The sequence below is a fragment of the Melanotaenia boesemani genome, chromosome 22 (genome assembly GCF_017639745.1).
Source record: "Melanotaenia boesemani isolate fMelBoe1 chromosome 22, fMelBoe1.pri, whole genome shotgun sequence".
Taxonomy (NCBI): domain Eukaryota; kingdom Metazoa; phylum Chordata; class Actinopteri; order Atheriniformes; family Melanotaeniidae; genus Melanotaenia; species Melanotaenia boesemani.
This window is the reverse complement of record NC_055703.1, coordinates 23234549-23249250: the sequence shown is the minus strand read 5'-3', so window position 1 is coordinate 23249250 and position 14702 is coordinate 23234549. Positions and strand designations below refer to the sequence as shown.

Genomic DNA, 14702 nt, shown 5'->3' with positions numbered 1-14702 from the left:
GTCATCATAGCTTTTGTGACGGTGACTTGTGAAGGAAGAGCTAATAACACCATCTATCTGGAGGAAAATGGGCTTGGACTGAACGAGTTGCTGGGAGTCTTTGACACTTCTGCTACAACATAACTATTAACCCCCCAGGCAGATGCATTAAATGGCTTTTAAAAGAATCCAGTGATTGTCCAAACAGCTTGGCTCTGAGTGTCCTCTGCTCATTTCTCTCTGTCACTAACTTTAATTAGTTTTGTTGTAAAACCCATCAACCTCCAACCAAGTCTACACACCGGGGCCAAGCTGTACTCGGCAGATGACATTCTGCTCAGCTAGATCACCTCTGCTGGGTACGCAGATGTCTGTGTTTTAATAAGTATACCTATGTTTTGCTTAGTTGTGTCTTGGCTATAATCTTGTGTGCATCATCTAATGTTGTGCAGCATACATGATAATATGGCTGCATCTGCTGGACTTTCCCCTTACTAAACTAACCAACAAATGTCCTGAGTTTTAGGAAACCATTGCAGCTGTAGAATTCTGATCTGGAAAATCTTTTCAAACTACCTTTTAAGTGTGGTTTGGATTCAGACTGGAAAACAGATTGCATTTGGTTTATTTTCTGCTCAGACCTACTAAAGTCAATCTGGATACAACCTGCATATCCAAGTAAAAGTGCTGGTAGTTTTTAGAATATGGTGCACAGTCCTTGAATAACAAAGGTGGGTAAATTGACTCCACATGGGCAATAAAACTTCTTCAGTTATAAGATGAGATGACTCTTGGAACTATTGTTATTTCATTGTTTGATCTGAAAATGGAGCCTCAGCCATCTTGTGCATGTATGTAATACAGGTGTGGAGTTAGGATCCAAAACTGTCTACCAACCGGAAAGTCTGGATCAGTTCTAGACTTCCCCTGACTATATTCTGAAGTGTCCATTGCCTCCCGATGTGTCTATTGGGGTATGAATGTGTGTGATTAGGTAAAAAGTACTTAGTATTATAATAGCAGTAATGTGTGTGTGTGTATGAATGTGTTGTAGTGTAAAAGCACTTTGAGTGGTCAACATGTAGCTAAAAAACGTGCTATATAATTACAGTCATCTACATTTTGTAACTTGTATCTCCATATTTGTAAGTGTAACAACAATACAGATTAAGTACAGATTAATTCTGCAAGCTTGAAAATGCAATTCAGTTTTATCAATACAAAAACATTTCTCCCAGATTTTACCTGCCTACTCAAGAGCCAGGTTTCTCTAATTCCTCAGCCCTGCTCCGCCTTGGACAAAGTTTCTTTTAAGTATGAAATAACTGGACCAAAACAAACTTTGTTGATGTTCTTGCCACCTCGAGAACAAGAACAAAGTATCAGATTCCCGGTCCGCAACCAAACTTTATGCCATGTAGAAAGGTAGCGCTATAACCGTCTGACCCACGCCACAGCGACTGTCATAGCTCCTAAATATATATTGTACTATATATTAGTGTAGCAGGAACATTTTATATTCTTTGTAATTATAGCTGGAAATGGAATATTCCTAACTTTTTGTATTCTGTCCCTATCTTGGCTCCATAATCTTGGTCCCTAATTTATGTTTTATTCCTGACTAAACCATCCTCCAGTCACCAGGTTTGGATTCAGCTCATGCTTACTGCCACACTCTCATTGCTGTATGTTTTTGTATGAGATAGCTGAAGGTCTTTGTGTATGCTCTACATGCATAAATTGCAAAGTCCTGCTGCCAGCTAGCAGGCTATTCACCATATCTTGAACGGGAAGATGCTCCCCTGTGTTTGGACCGTAGACAGGTGCACAAACGTAATCGCCGTCTTCATGTGTGGTCGGCATATAAAGGAGGACAAAGAAGAGCCTTTCAAGCACCTGCGTGTGATTTCATGTATTCAATGAATGCATTGCTTGGGCTGAAGGATGGTTTAGACAGATTTTTGTGCCACAGTACCAGTGATAAAGTCAAGTACCAATCTACATACATGAATGTGAACAGCAGCATTTGACTGTCAAATTGTTGGGGGCGGGGGCTTCAAAATGTAAGATAGGAAAACTATAAGCTATTCCTTTTAAAATGAATGGTATTTTCTATTTCTGAATAGGAGTTTTCTAGTTAAAGAAGGGCTAGGTGTACACTGAAGTCGTGCATAATGTCTTTTCGAGCAATGTGATTCTATTTTTCTGAAAGCTCCAAATGAGTTAGTCTGCTTTAGCTTCACTCAGCAGGTCAGATCACAGCAACATCAAAGTGTTTTGTATCCACTGCAGTAAATGGGAGGTTGAATTGGTGCTGTCATAAGAATGCATGAAAGAAAGGAAGAAAAAAAATAAAATAAAGACAGAAAATTGCTTTAAATTGCAGCGTGTGCACAGTGAGGAGTGGCACAGAAAAAAGGTGGGAAATTGACCAGACAGCTGGGAGTAATAGAAATGTATAGATCCATGCTAGATGAATGAAAACACTTTTCCTAACTTATAACTATTGTATGAAATAAATCCTCAAGGGGCTTGATGGGATGAAAGGACAGCATGCTGTTTTTTTTACTTGACAATCAGGCCATTTAAAAACACTTCTGGTGACTTCAGGCTGAAGCTGTAAATAAAAAGACTAATTGGAGTTTAAAAAAAAAAAAAGACAATTCATGGCGATTAGACTGAAACATACTTGTTTCTGGGACTAGGGATGTTTATTATCCAGCTGCTTCCTAGAACATGTAGGATATAATACATTGCTGCACTATTCAACAAGTACACTTTGATCAAGGCACCATAAATGTTTTTGGTTTTTAGTGTTAACATTTTAGAGTTAATTGGAAAATAGGTTTTTCCTTTTTTTCGCTTTCCTGTGTGATTTTGCTCTGCATGGCTTAATATATTCCTCTAGCTGTCCGTGTACCAAGACATGATTATACGGTTTAAAGAGGATTTTCTAATATCAAAGGTTAAAGCAAAATATTTATTATGGATATTTTAATAAAAACAGCAAAAAAAAGTTTCCATCTTTCTAAGACTAAGGCAGCACCAACAGATGTTCTGTAGATTTTATTGTTTTAAACAGTGATTTTTGTAGTACTTGATCAAGTTTACCAGACCAGATATCACAGCAAATAAATGATAAAAGAAAAAATCTACAGTATGTGAATGGTCAATACTTTTCCATGTTAAAAGTTTTGTACAGTTAATGATCTTTTCTGTTTTGTCTACAGTTTTAAGACAAATCTCTGTGATGGACAATCAAATGTACATTAAACCAGAAGCAAGTTATTGCATCTGGTTGCTTCTATCACTTAATGGGAGCACAGAAATGCAGTTTTCTCTTGCTGATAAGGTACTTTTAAACCAGCATAATCTTTTTTTTATCAGTAATCAGTGTTTTATCCAGAGGCTTTACGTAAATGTTTGTGGAAACATTTCCAGTGTTATTGCAGCATGCAGCACTTCCAGTATAATCCAATTATCCAGATTATCAGCAGCTACATTAATCTGTAGTTTTTGTATAGAGCAGAACTTAAAACCAGGATTTAACTAAAAGAAATAAGAGCAGCGTTAACAATAAAAATGAATTGATCCGGACAGGAAATGAGTGCTTCAGTCATCACAGCTTCCCAAGGTGGTTAAATATACTAAAGACAAAGTATAGTGATACTAGTTAAATTACCTGAATTCACTTTGAACTTTAAACAAGTTTACACAGAATTTTATGTATTCACATGGTCCCATATCATCCTCATTAGCTGTGTATAGTGTAAAGTGGTGATCAGTCCAGCTCACAGACAATTTGCAAACAATTTCTTGAATGCCTTAAATCAGTGTTTCCCAATCCAGGTCCTCAGGACCCCCTGCCCTGCATATTTTAGATGTAACCCTACTTTAACGCCTGAATTAAACGAATAGCTCGTTAACAGGCAGCAAGAGAACTTGGTGAGGAAGTTCATTCATTTGAATCAGATGTGTTGGAGTAGGAACATATCTAAGCCATGCAGGGCAGGGGCTCCCGAGGACCTGGATTGGGAAACACTGCCTTAGATGGAGGTTCAGGCTGTCTGGTGAAACCATAAAAAAGGAGAAGTCAAAACTTTTAAGGGGATGTTTTCTGAACTTTTGGAATCAAAAGCTGAGTCTAATCATATGGAGTTTGCAGTGATTACTAAATTAAAAGTTTAATAAATCTCTCTATATCAGGTGGTTAGTCTTCTATTATTTGTGGGCAAAATTCAGAGCTGTAGCTCCATTCTTGTTTTACTTGTCAAAGTTCTGGTTGTTGAACAAAGAGTCAATGACAAAATGTTTGGCTAATTTTAGAATTAACCAATTTTCCTTCTTTCACCAGGATGTCCTCAGTCTAAGGCATGGACAAGGCATGAGAGGAAATCAGGCAGCTAGTGTGTAATGTGTAGAAATGAAGCTATGACACCAAAATGCTACAGAAATACTGTAGGATTTGTCACTGAAGTGTGACTATAATCTCCTAAAGCCTGGTATGCATGACTTCTTTTTTTTAAATCTGAGATTTTTTTTATCTGTTGGAGACCACGCATGAAGATAAAAAATCAGGCATTTAACAGTGTACAATCGTACTGTGTGTGGTCTGCTCCGAGAACAACACACACAACGATGCTGTCCCCCAACCAATCTAGAATCTAGACCTCTGAGCCGGAAATCTCATGTGACCAAACGTGATCTAACAAAAACGAAGAAGAAACTGAACAACAACCAGAAAACACAGCACCCAGCATGGAAGAGGATCTACAAGACGAGGGAATGCTGGTGGTCTTTGGACTATTGTTAACAGAAAAAGGCAGAACTGAAAAAATAACAGACAGGAGACGGCGTGAAGACGGACTTTATATCCTTCTTTGTTCCCAGTCAGCTCGCTGTCTGATTGGCTACATTCCATTCGACGTCACTTTCCACACAGTCACAACTCAGGAGTCATCACCTTTCCACACATACGTAAAGACTTTTGGTTGTAAACACTGAACATTTTCAATACTTCCGATTGTCGGCTATGACTCGTTTCGGATGAATTTGCTCTTTACACACCTCGGACCAAATGAAGGAAAACCTTATAAGACTCAAGATAATTGGGCGTTTGCTTCCTTGGTCAGGAAGGGGGTAAAATTGGGACAAAAACAGCCCCGATAATCTTTGTGTGTACCAGGCTTTAGTAAGCTAAAATTCTGATGAGTTCAGCATGGTAATCCAGCATGGTTTGAACTTGAAGCTGGGTGGAGATGAAGATGAAGAGGCTGGATATTTTGATGCTAAGCTGGGAGTGTGTGATCCACCTAGACGTCCGCTGCAAATCTAAGCGGTTAACTAAATAATACTCAAGCCAGTGACTTTAGCCACCCACACTGGCCCTGAGCACAGGAACAAATGTCAGTTCTCCTAAAATGTCCACTTTAATCAGGACTTTTTATACTCAGTTCGTCATGCTTAAATTTCTATAACTGCTGGCCAAATACTTATATTTAGCCCACGTACCCATGTTTTAGTATGTTGCAGATAAAATCAAATAGTGTTTTGCATGTTCTCTGCCAGTTGTTTTAAACGGATTTTAAACTTTTTCTGAGGTAGATGAGGGTGATGATGCATTTTCTTATTTGCACCTTTTAAATTTAACCTGAGGATTCTTACTTGATTAGAAGCCATTTTTTTCTGACATCAATTGGGAATTCATAACCTCATCTCACAGTCAAACAGCTTGTCAGGCTAGGACTTATGAACTTATGACTTCCATGTCGTAGATTTATTCTAATCTATTTTTTAACATCCTTCTACTCATAAGTTACAAGTCAGAGTTTGCAAATAATTATGAGAATGCATTTATCCTTCACTGTAAAGGTGTCATGCATAGTAAAAGTAGTGACTTCACTAACAAAAGTTCCCAAAGTAAGTTATGCAAATATGGGTTGACTTGGCTGGGATATCTAATGGGAAAAGCAGATGTAGAGAAGAAGAAATATTTGCAGGCTCAGAATGCTGGACAGCTTTACTGAATTATTTTATTATATCACAAATTGTCAACTACTGCTTGAATTTTGTTTTGCATAAAAGAGCACATCACTCATAAATTGATCAAAAAGGCACAAAAGAAAGGAAACAAATATTTAAACTTATTTTTTTAATTCATTTTAAATATCTTTTTTGTGTGCGTTAAACCTGTTTTCTCAATTTATTCTTCAGTGTATTTGAGCATCTGTAGCCATTACATGGTCAGTTTTCTGGGTTTTTGTGTTTTTGACTATTTATTTGTCCTGCTGCACCTTTCTTCCCCATGTTGTTCATTTCTACACAAGCCTGACGATCCAAAACCAAAATTTGATTAACTGTTCTTTCATCTTGACATTTGACCAAGTAGAAGTGGCTTGAAATGTGTTCAATCATCATCAAAATGGTTTTCAATTTGGTCAGTTGACAGATTAATAAGTTAACACTCTGCAAGGACTAATTGTCTTAAAACTTTCAGTCTGTTTTGCACTGAATGATAAGTAGGCCAAACTTCTGAAAGCGGTTTGACTTTGGGATGTTTAATAGTGAGATTTAACTTTCTATATAAGCAGTAGTCAAACTTTTTTTGCTATTTTTGATTTGCACTAATCAAATTAGAAAATGAATAATGGAAATATAAAAATAAAGATTACGGCCAATATGAAAATTCACTTGATGGTGAATACTTGGTGTTCTTCAAATGGCAACTTTATCAGGTCAGACATTTTCCTCAAAGGTTGTTGACTCAACAATCACCTCACATGACGAATAATCTTTCCAGATATAAGAGATCCTAGATCGGGGAACTCCAGGCCTCTTGAGCCAGTGTCCTGCTGGCTTTCTATCCTACCCTGCTGCAACACACCTGATTCAAATTAATGGGTCATTAAGAAGCTTGTACAGAACTAAACAAGCTTTTGGAGAAACTTTTAAATTTTAACCAGGTGTGTTGAAGAAGGAAAACAGTGAAACCTTGCAGGACTCTGGCCCAAGAGGTCCAGAGTTGGTTATCTCTGTCCTAGATTTTCCCAGATGTGAAAGTAATTCTTGAAGGAGCGCCCTCTCCATTTTCATCCAGAGTATGTCCAAATCCGTAACAAAGCCACTACTTTTTCTTCCCGGTTTCTTCCCCAGTTTGGACCTTTTCAGAATTCAATTATATTAAAACCACTAGCTGTTATTGCCACCCTCCAGTCACTGGAAATGTCTCATTCACATTTTCTTTTATGCAGCCTTCAGAGGATCACTTTTGCTTCAATATAAAAATGAAACCTGCCTAATTAAACTAAAACTGTAATTCAGGTCAGATCCGCAACGGTGTCAGATATGATTAACAGCTTTCATAAACTTCAGTCAGTGTCAGATGCAGGTCAGACATTACCATTTTTTCTAAATGTTGTTTTTTTTTTTTTTTTTTTTTTTTTTTTTTTAAAATCTAAAATCATGTATGGAAATCTAATGGACTTGTTTTCATTCAAATGACTAAATGAAGGGATGTTGGTGTGAAGGGGTTATGATTTAATTCAATCAGTGGGGAAAACTGAGAAAAAACATCTTGGAAATGAGTATTATTCACCAGACAACTAACCCTGACACCATAAAGCAGGCACTATGCCGACTCCTCAAAGCTCTAAAATAAACATTAGTCCATAGCCGACAGTTTTTCTGTAGAAAAGCTTTTACAGAGAGGGTGGAGCAGTTGGAGAATCATCTATGACCACTTTAAGTCACTAGAAGTGCTCTAAATGGAAAGTCTGACACCTCTCTGAGAGTCTTTTTTTTGTTCTGTTGTTGTTGGAGTGTGACTGGATTTAAAGTGGAACTTGAAAATCAGTGGACTAACGTATTGCATTGTTCAGTGATGGTACCCTACTACCTTCTATCCATTGCTTTGATGCCAAATGAGGTCTTAGAATTTCAGATTTCGTCTGTTTTCCTGATGTAATCTTTCAGCTTTTAACTTAAAAAAAAATGGCAGAGAAGTTAAAAGCCAGCACCCATGTACTCTTTCATACAAGTTTGGGCTCAGTTTCTTTGGTCGTTGTTCCTAGACAGAAGCCATTTGCTAAATCCTAATGGAATTCATTAGTTTCTTCATTAGTGTCCAGGGAGGCTGGGCAGTTTGACAATGCACAGTTAATCACCTTTCAGGCCTTTTGACTGTTTGTGTGGATAAACACTGCAAAAACTATTGTTTCGAAATGACAATAACTTTTATACATAGACACAGATTACATATTCACACAAACACTTGTTCAGGTTTCTGCCACAGTTCAGTAATTTACTCATTTTTAGCTCAAGTCTGTAGAAGTGTGAAAGATTTAAGTAATTGCCTGCATTCCCTACCCCAACAATAGGAGCCTGATATTAGATAACTGCTGCATGGATGATTATATTTCACCTGCAACAAGTTATTTAACCCCAACTGATGCAATGAGTAGCATATACTTGATAACCAGGTTATTCCATTTTTCCTGATGGCACGGGTATATTCCAAGATGACAACGTCAGGATTCATGGGGCTCAGATTGTGAAAGAGTGGTTCAGGGAGCAGGAGACATCATTTGAGCTTTCTTCTTCTTGTTTTTATTTCATTACTTCTTTTAAAGTCCGTTTTTAGTACACTTTGTATTGCTTCTTGCACCCTGCTGTAATGCTTTTGTTTTATGTAAAGCACTTTCTACTGTCTTGTACATGAAATATGCTACATAAATAATTTAGCCTTACCAGAGTCCAGACTGGAACCCAACTGAGAATCTCTGGGATGTGCTGGAGAAGGCTTTGCACAGTGGTCAAATTCTTCCATCATCAATACAAGCTCTTGGTGAAAAATGAATGTTACTGTTTTTTTTGTTTTTGGTGGTGACTTTTTTTTTTGACCAGGCAGTGTATATAAATTCAGAAGAAACTGGGTGAAGCATGGGAACCAACCTGTCTTCATGTTAAACTAATAATAAGATCCTTACTTACAGGAAAAAGGTAATTTTGCATTTCCCCTTATGAACAGCCCTCTGCAACTGTTTGTGCATGTTTAAAAAAAATTGTTTTAAAAGTGATCAGCAAATGATTCCATGTTTCAGTCTTACATTTCAAGTCAAACTTTATAAAGAATGCTGAGGCAACACACAGTGCTTCACATGATTAAAAAAACACAATTCAAGGATATTAAAAATAAAACAAGCCTTTACACACAACAAAATAGATAAAATAGCAATTAATAAAAAAAACATACACACACACACACATTTTAGCACAAACATGACTCCTTCTGTCTCTGAACTGAACGTAGTTATAAAATACTAAGTGATAAACTCTGGATTGATACTTCTGTAATGAAAGAATATCATGGGGATCCATTCACACCAGGAGCCGGTCCACCGCTGCCACGGCAACCAACCCGATTAGTGCAGACCGGGGCCTACACCACAGCCGTAAGGCTGCAGTGCAGGACCCCAGCCACCCAGACAAGTGTGATCATCACGGCAACAACTCTCTCACTGAAAAGGCAAAACCCCCAGCATGAAGGATCCCCATGAGGAACAACACTGGAGTTAAAACAAAGATTAAATAACCAATAAGAACAACAAAGAATGAATGAAAGTAATTCAGTTTAGTAAAATGAAAATAAAATAACGTGAAATAAAATTATGTAAAATAGCTTAGGATCAAATAAAATTTGGTTAAAAACTAAGCTGAAAAGGTAGGTATTAAGCCTCTTTTTTAAAACATAGACAGTCTCTGCAGCCCTGAAGCTCTCTGGCAGGCTGTTCCACAGATGAAGGCCATAATAATGGAAAGAGGCCTCGCCGTATGATTTGGTCCTCCCTCTTGTAACAACAGGCCAGGACCAGTGGACCTCAGGATCCGCGAGGGTTCATAATTTAAAAAAAGTCAGATAAATAAGAAGGCCCAAGACCATTAAGACGTTTTTAAACCATTAAAAGAACCTTAAAATCAATCCTGAAATGTATGGGGAGCCAATGCAGTGATTTTTAAAACTGGTGCAATGTGTTTCCACGTTGTTGGTGCAAACAATTCTTCTCTGTTATACTAAAATCCAATGCAGTGAAATGACAGCTGCACAACTTTGTATTGATTCTCAAAATTTTTACAATATTTACTGTGCGAACCTTGCAGGTAATTCAGTCCCCCACCTCCTTGTTTGGGCTTTAGATGAGAAACCACTTCGTTTTGATACTGACTGCTCCTTCATGTGTTATGATTTAAATATTTTCTCCCAGTTTTTATAGAGTTATTTGTGGTGTAAAAGTATGTGTTAAGTATGCCAGGTGAAACCATGGAGTTGTCATTGCTGGTAGCTGCTCTATCAGCAATGTCTAACACAACTGAAAAAGTAAAACCACTTAGTCTATACACTGTAGCCAGACTGCAGGAAAAAGTTACTCTGTGTACACTACACATGCACACACTAATACGCCTGAGTACACTACTTCTTGCTCTCCCTCTTTGGCAATTTGTTCAGCGACAGTCTGGCTCAATTTCCCCTTTTTATTGCTTTAAGTGGATAAGACCAGACATAGACTGCAGTGGTTTCTGCAGCGTTTTTTTCTCTATAGGGTGAGGGAGCAGGACCTTCCTGTTGATAATGATAAATAACACTGCATGTTCACCAGTCAGAACAGTTCGGATTTAGCTGTATTTCCTTAGTTTGTTCTTTTGCTTTTCAGTCGAGTCTGTCTTTAAATTCAGGTTGAGTTTCGTCAGTCTTGCTTCCTGTATTTGAATATCTGTTGCGTTCACTTGCTGCTTGACTGTCACTGGTTCTCAGCTGCTGATTGCCTCAGCTGCTCCTCATTAGTCAGAATACAATTTCCTCTGTTCTATGCCAGTTCATCACCTGTGGCTTGTCACCTATCTGTAAGTCGGCCCGTCATTCATCTTATTTTAATGAGCTTGGTACTTTGTGAATTCTGAATGTATTTAATGTTTCAGGTCTTCAGTTAAATAATCTCAATTCCTCGTGCCTTTAGTCATGCCTTTGGGTCCTTTCTCTCATTGTATTTTCTATGGATTATGACATCTGGGCTAATTTTCAATCCACATGAGGAGGATAACACTGAGGCCCCCAACAGGTTTTTATTTGCCTCTAATATTACAACATATATCCTGGAGTTTCTGTGTTGCACACTGGTGTGGTGGTAGCACCGCAGCCTCCAGCAAGAAGGTTGCTGGTTCAAATCTCGGCTGGGTGGGAGGTTTGAACCTTGAGGGCAGTGGCCTTTTAGTGTGGAATTTGCATGTTCTCCCTGTGTATGCAGGGGTTCTCTCCGGGTACTCCGACATCCTCCCACCGTCCAATAACGTGCATGTTATGTTATGTTGATGACTCTAAATTCTCCGTAGGAGTGAGTGCGAGTGTGAATGGTTGTTCGTTCCCTATGTGTCTGCGATGGACTGGTGACCTGTCCAGGGTGTACCCTACCTCTCACCTGTTAATGCTAGGACAGGCTCCAGCTTACCTGCGACCCGTATTGGACCAAGTGGTACAGAGAATGAATGAATGAATGAATGAATGAATGAATGGATAAGTCCTGTTTCAGTTGAGTTTCTGTTGGTGTGAATAGCACAGTTTTATCTCCAGTAGACCAGACCAGTTATAGAGCATAATAACCTATAAGTAATGAAAACCTAAGTATATTATAAAAAACAAAAATTTACATTAAATGAACTATCTTTTTTTAGAAAGCATGTTGAAGAGCCTGACATTTTGTTGAGGGGAAAATAATTGCAATTTTAACAATTTTTTTTTTTTTTATATATATTTTCCCATGCGGGCCAGATAGGGACCCTCTAGAGGGCTGGTTTTGGCCCCTGGGCCGGACGTCCGACACCTCTTTTTTTTTATTTAAAAGAGCCTCTGCAGCTAATGTAAAATAAAGAAATTGATGAAGTGATTACTTGGGGCTCAAATTTCCACCGTGTATATCTAGTATTTGTACTAAAGGCACCGAATAATGCACAGCCATACTTTTTAGTATTAAAACTGGCCTCACTGATGGCGGTGGAGCCTTGCAGTACATCTGCCTGTGACACGTTTTCACACTGTCCAATTTTTACACATCGTTGCTTCTGCAAAAACATTTTTCTCAAGCCTGCTTTATGCAAGTCTGTTCCAGCTCTGCGATACGTCCTCCCTGCTTTTATGGCAGCCCTTTCTGGTATCAAAGATATTTATAAAATGGATGAGGAGACATTAATTGAAGTTGAAATAATTTAAGTTATATGATCCTTGAAAGATATTACACGGTGATACTCAGGAGAGAGAGAGAAGTAGTGACTTTTTAATGTGGCTGACTTTTCAATAATGAACTTTTTATTATTTAACGCAATTTTATTGCAGAAAAATTAGGAAATGGTTAAAGTTCAGGATATATGCCGTTTATTGGTACAATATAGTACCTGATTCATTTATTCTGTCTTTGTAGGAAAAGTAAAAAATCATGGGGATTATACGTTTTGGCTCTTGAGAAAAGTGGCAGCCTATTAACTCTGTAGGTTATGCTGTTAAGACAATGATGGTCAAAATATAAATGTTTCAAGTGATTGATTATAAACAGACAACTGTAAAGTCAAAGTTACAGCAGCCAGTTTGTGTGGCCAGCTCGGCCCTGCAGCATGACTCCAGCTACTGTTGCAATGGGCTGAACCTGCTGCGCTGCATATGTTTTCAGCTGTTGCATCTACCACTCATCAGTTGCATGCATGTATTGCACAGCTTTAGTCTAGAACCCTCGCTAACCATATATTTTGAATATTTGTGACATAGCAATGGGCTTTTCTTCCCTCTGTAGTTTGAGCTTTGTGTTAAGATTTTTCCATTCTCCAGTCAACTTGGTAAATATGACCCACACTGGTGCCACATTCAGTTTGTGGACAAACTTTGTAAAGGATTACAAATAAGGTGGTGCACAAATATTGCATCAGTCTGCTTACTATATACAAACACACACGTTGGTGTCCAGCTCTGCTGCAGCATAATAGGAAACCTCTTGCTATGCATCAAAGCTGAAAGCTGTGCAGATGGCCCCAAATAATGCATTATGCAAAGCCCACTGGTGTAGTGCATGTGTCAGGAAGTCCATTACTATAATGTTGAGATCTGAAGTGTACTTTGCGGTAGCCACCTTCCTTTGAAAAGTCATGCGGTAGTTAATGGGAAAGGTTTTGCCTTTTATGTCAAGTGCAATTTTTGCACTTGTGCTTTTTTCTTTTTTATAGTTTGTGCTGTCGTATATCAAATAGAAAAGGCCTTAAATGGGTATTCAAAAAGAGAAAAGGGGTAGTTATTTTAAATTGCCCTGTCTGACTGGTTGAAATCAAAACACACACATGGAGACTAATGACTTGAGTGGATACACTGATATGATTGATGTGAACACCTAAAATACAACCTAGGAAAATAATGTACCCTACAGTACACTGTTAGAAATCCCAGAATGCTGTATAAATGGGTATGTTCTGGTTTATGAAGTACTTCATTTGTCTTTTAGGGACGAAAGATGCACATGTTGATTTTCTCATTTGACTGTGGTTTAACACCAGATCGTACATTGTTCACACTCCTCTAAATAAATCTGATTACCCAGTCAGTAAAATCAATCTCCCATTTTCAACTAATTTAATCCTTTTGTTTTACTACGATCAAGAGTTTCTTAACACCAGAACTTTTAAAAACCAAATGCTCAGAGCTTTGTTTAGCTCATCAGTCTCGGATCAATTGCAGTTAGAAGAGAAGTTTGGAGTTTGTAAGGGAGGACTTGAAGGATTTCTTTCTGTCAATATTTTTTCCATCTCAGTGACTAATGGATAAAACAAACAGATCCAGACTTTACAGGATGGAAAGAGCCATTTCATCAATTGATTTAGGTGGGAAATCTTTCTTAAACCCACTGAATAAAAAGAAGCCACTGCTAACCGCTCAATATGGTCACTGACCTTGGATATCAGACAGTGAACTTGGTAATTGCACTCCAGTAGTCCATATAAGCCAAGTGCGCTGAGGCTGGACTTGCATTGCTGAGCAACAGAATACTTAATTACCAGCTTTGTTTATGCAGCTGGGGGTATGTAGGTGTTGTCATGGCAAATTTGTGGTTGTGAAAATGCCTACTGTAGCAAGAACAACAACAAAAGTGGTTACTGTAAAACAGACGCATCTTAATACCAGCTGAAAATCTCACTGCAAAAGAAGATGCAGGGGTTTATCTTTACAGATGTGTAGCTCAAATAAAAAAAATGAAGGTTTGATTGGAAGATGGACGCGTTCTGACCCACCTGGAGAGAGGGAATTATGAGGGAAAGTCCTCTTGGGTAAAAATGGGTCTTAATGTAATCATATTACAAATACCTACATGGGTGCTCCTTACCTAACAAAGCTAAAATTTCTCTCTACAGTCTTTACACAGGTGAAGAGATGGAGACTTGACGCCACATCTGTGATGTCCCTGATTGGATGTTAAAGCCAGAGGAGAGATTGACGGCCAATCATGGTTCCCTACCTGCTGAAGCTTTTCATGCTGGTACCAGAGCAAAGGTCTCAACAAAGCTGACATGTCCAGCTCGACAGATACAGGACTTGTGTACTGTAAGTCCTATTTTTAGAATTGCTTACTATGATATGAACTATTTTTCTTGATTTATCCTCTTCCATCATTGGGTGGTAAAAGATGATAACATCCCCACAG

At 38.2% G+C, this 14702-nt stretch overlaps 1 long non-coding RNA gene across 1 annotated transcript in view; it reads left to right on the top strand.

The window, feature by feature from the left end:
- The window catches only part of LOC121634086, a 122519-nt gene that overhangs the window by 10677 nt on the left and 97140 nt on the right, over positions 1–14702 (top strand). The window contains exon 3 of the long non-coding RNA XR_006009172.1: positions 14413–14602. This is a non-coding gene — a long non-coding RNA (uncharacterized LOC121634086). The remainder of the gene's footprint in view (positions 1–14412; positions 14603–14702) is intronic.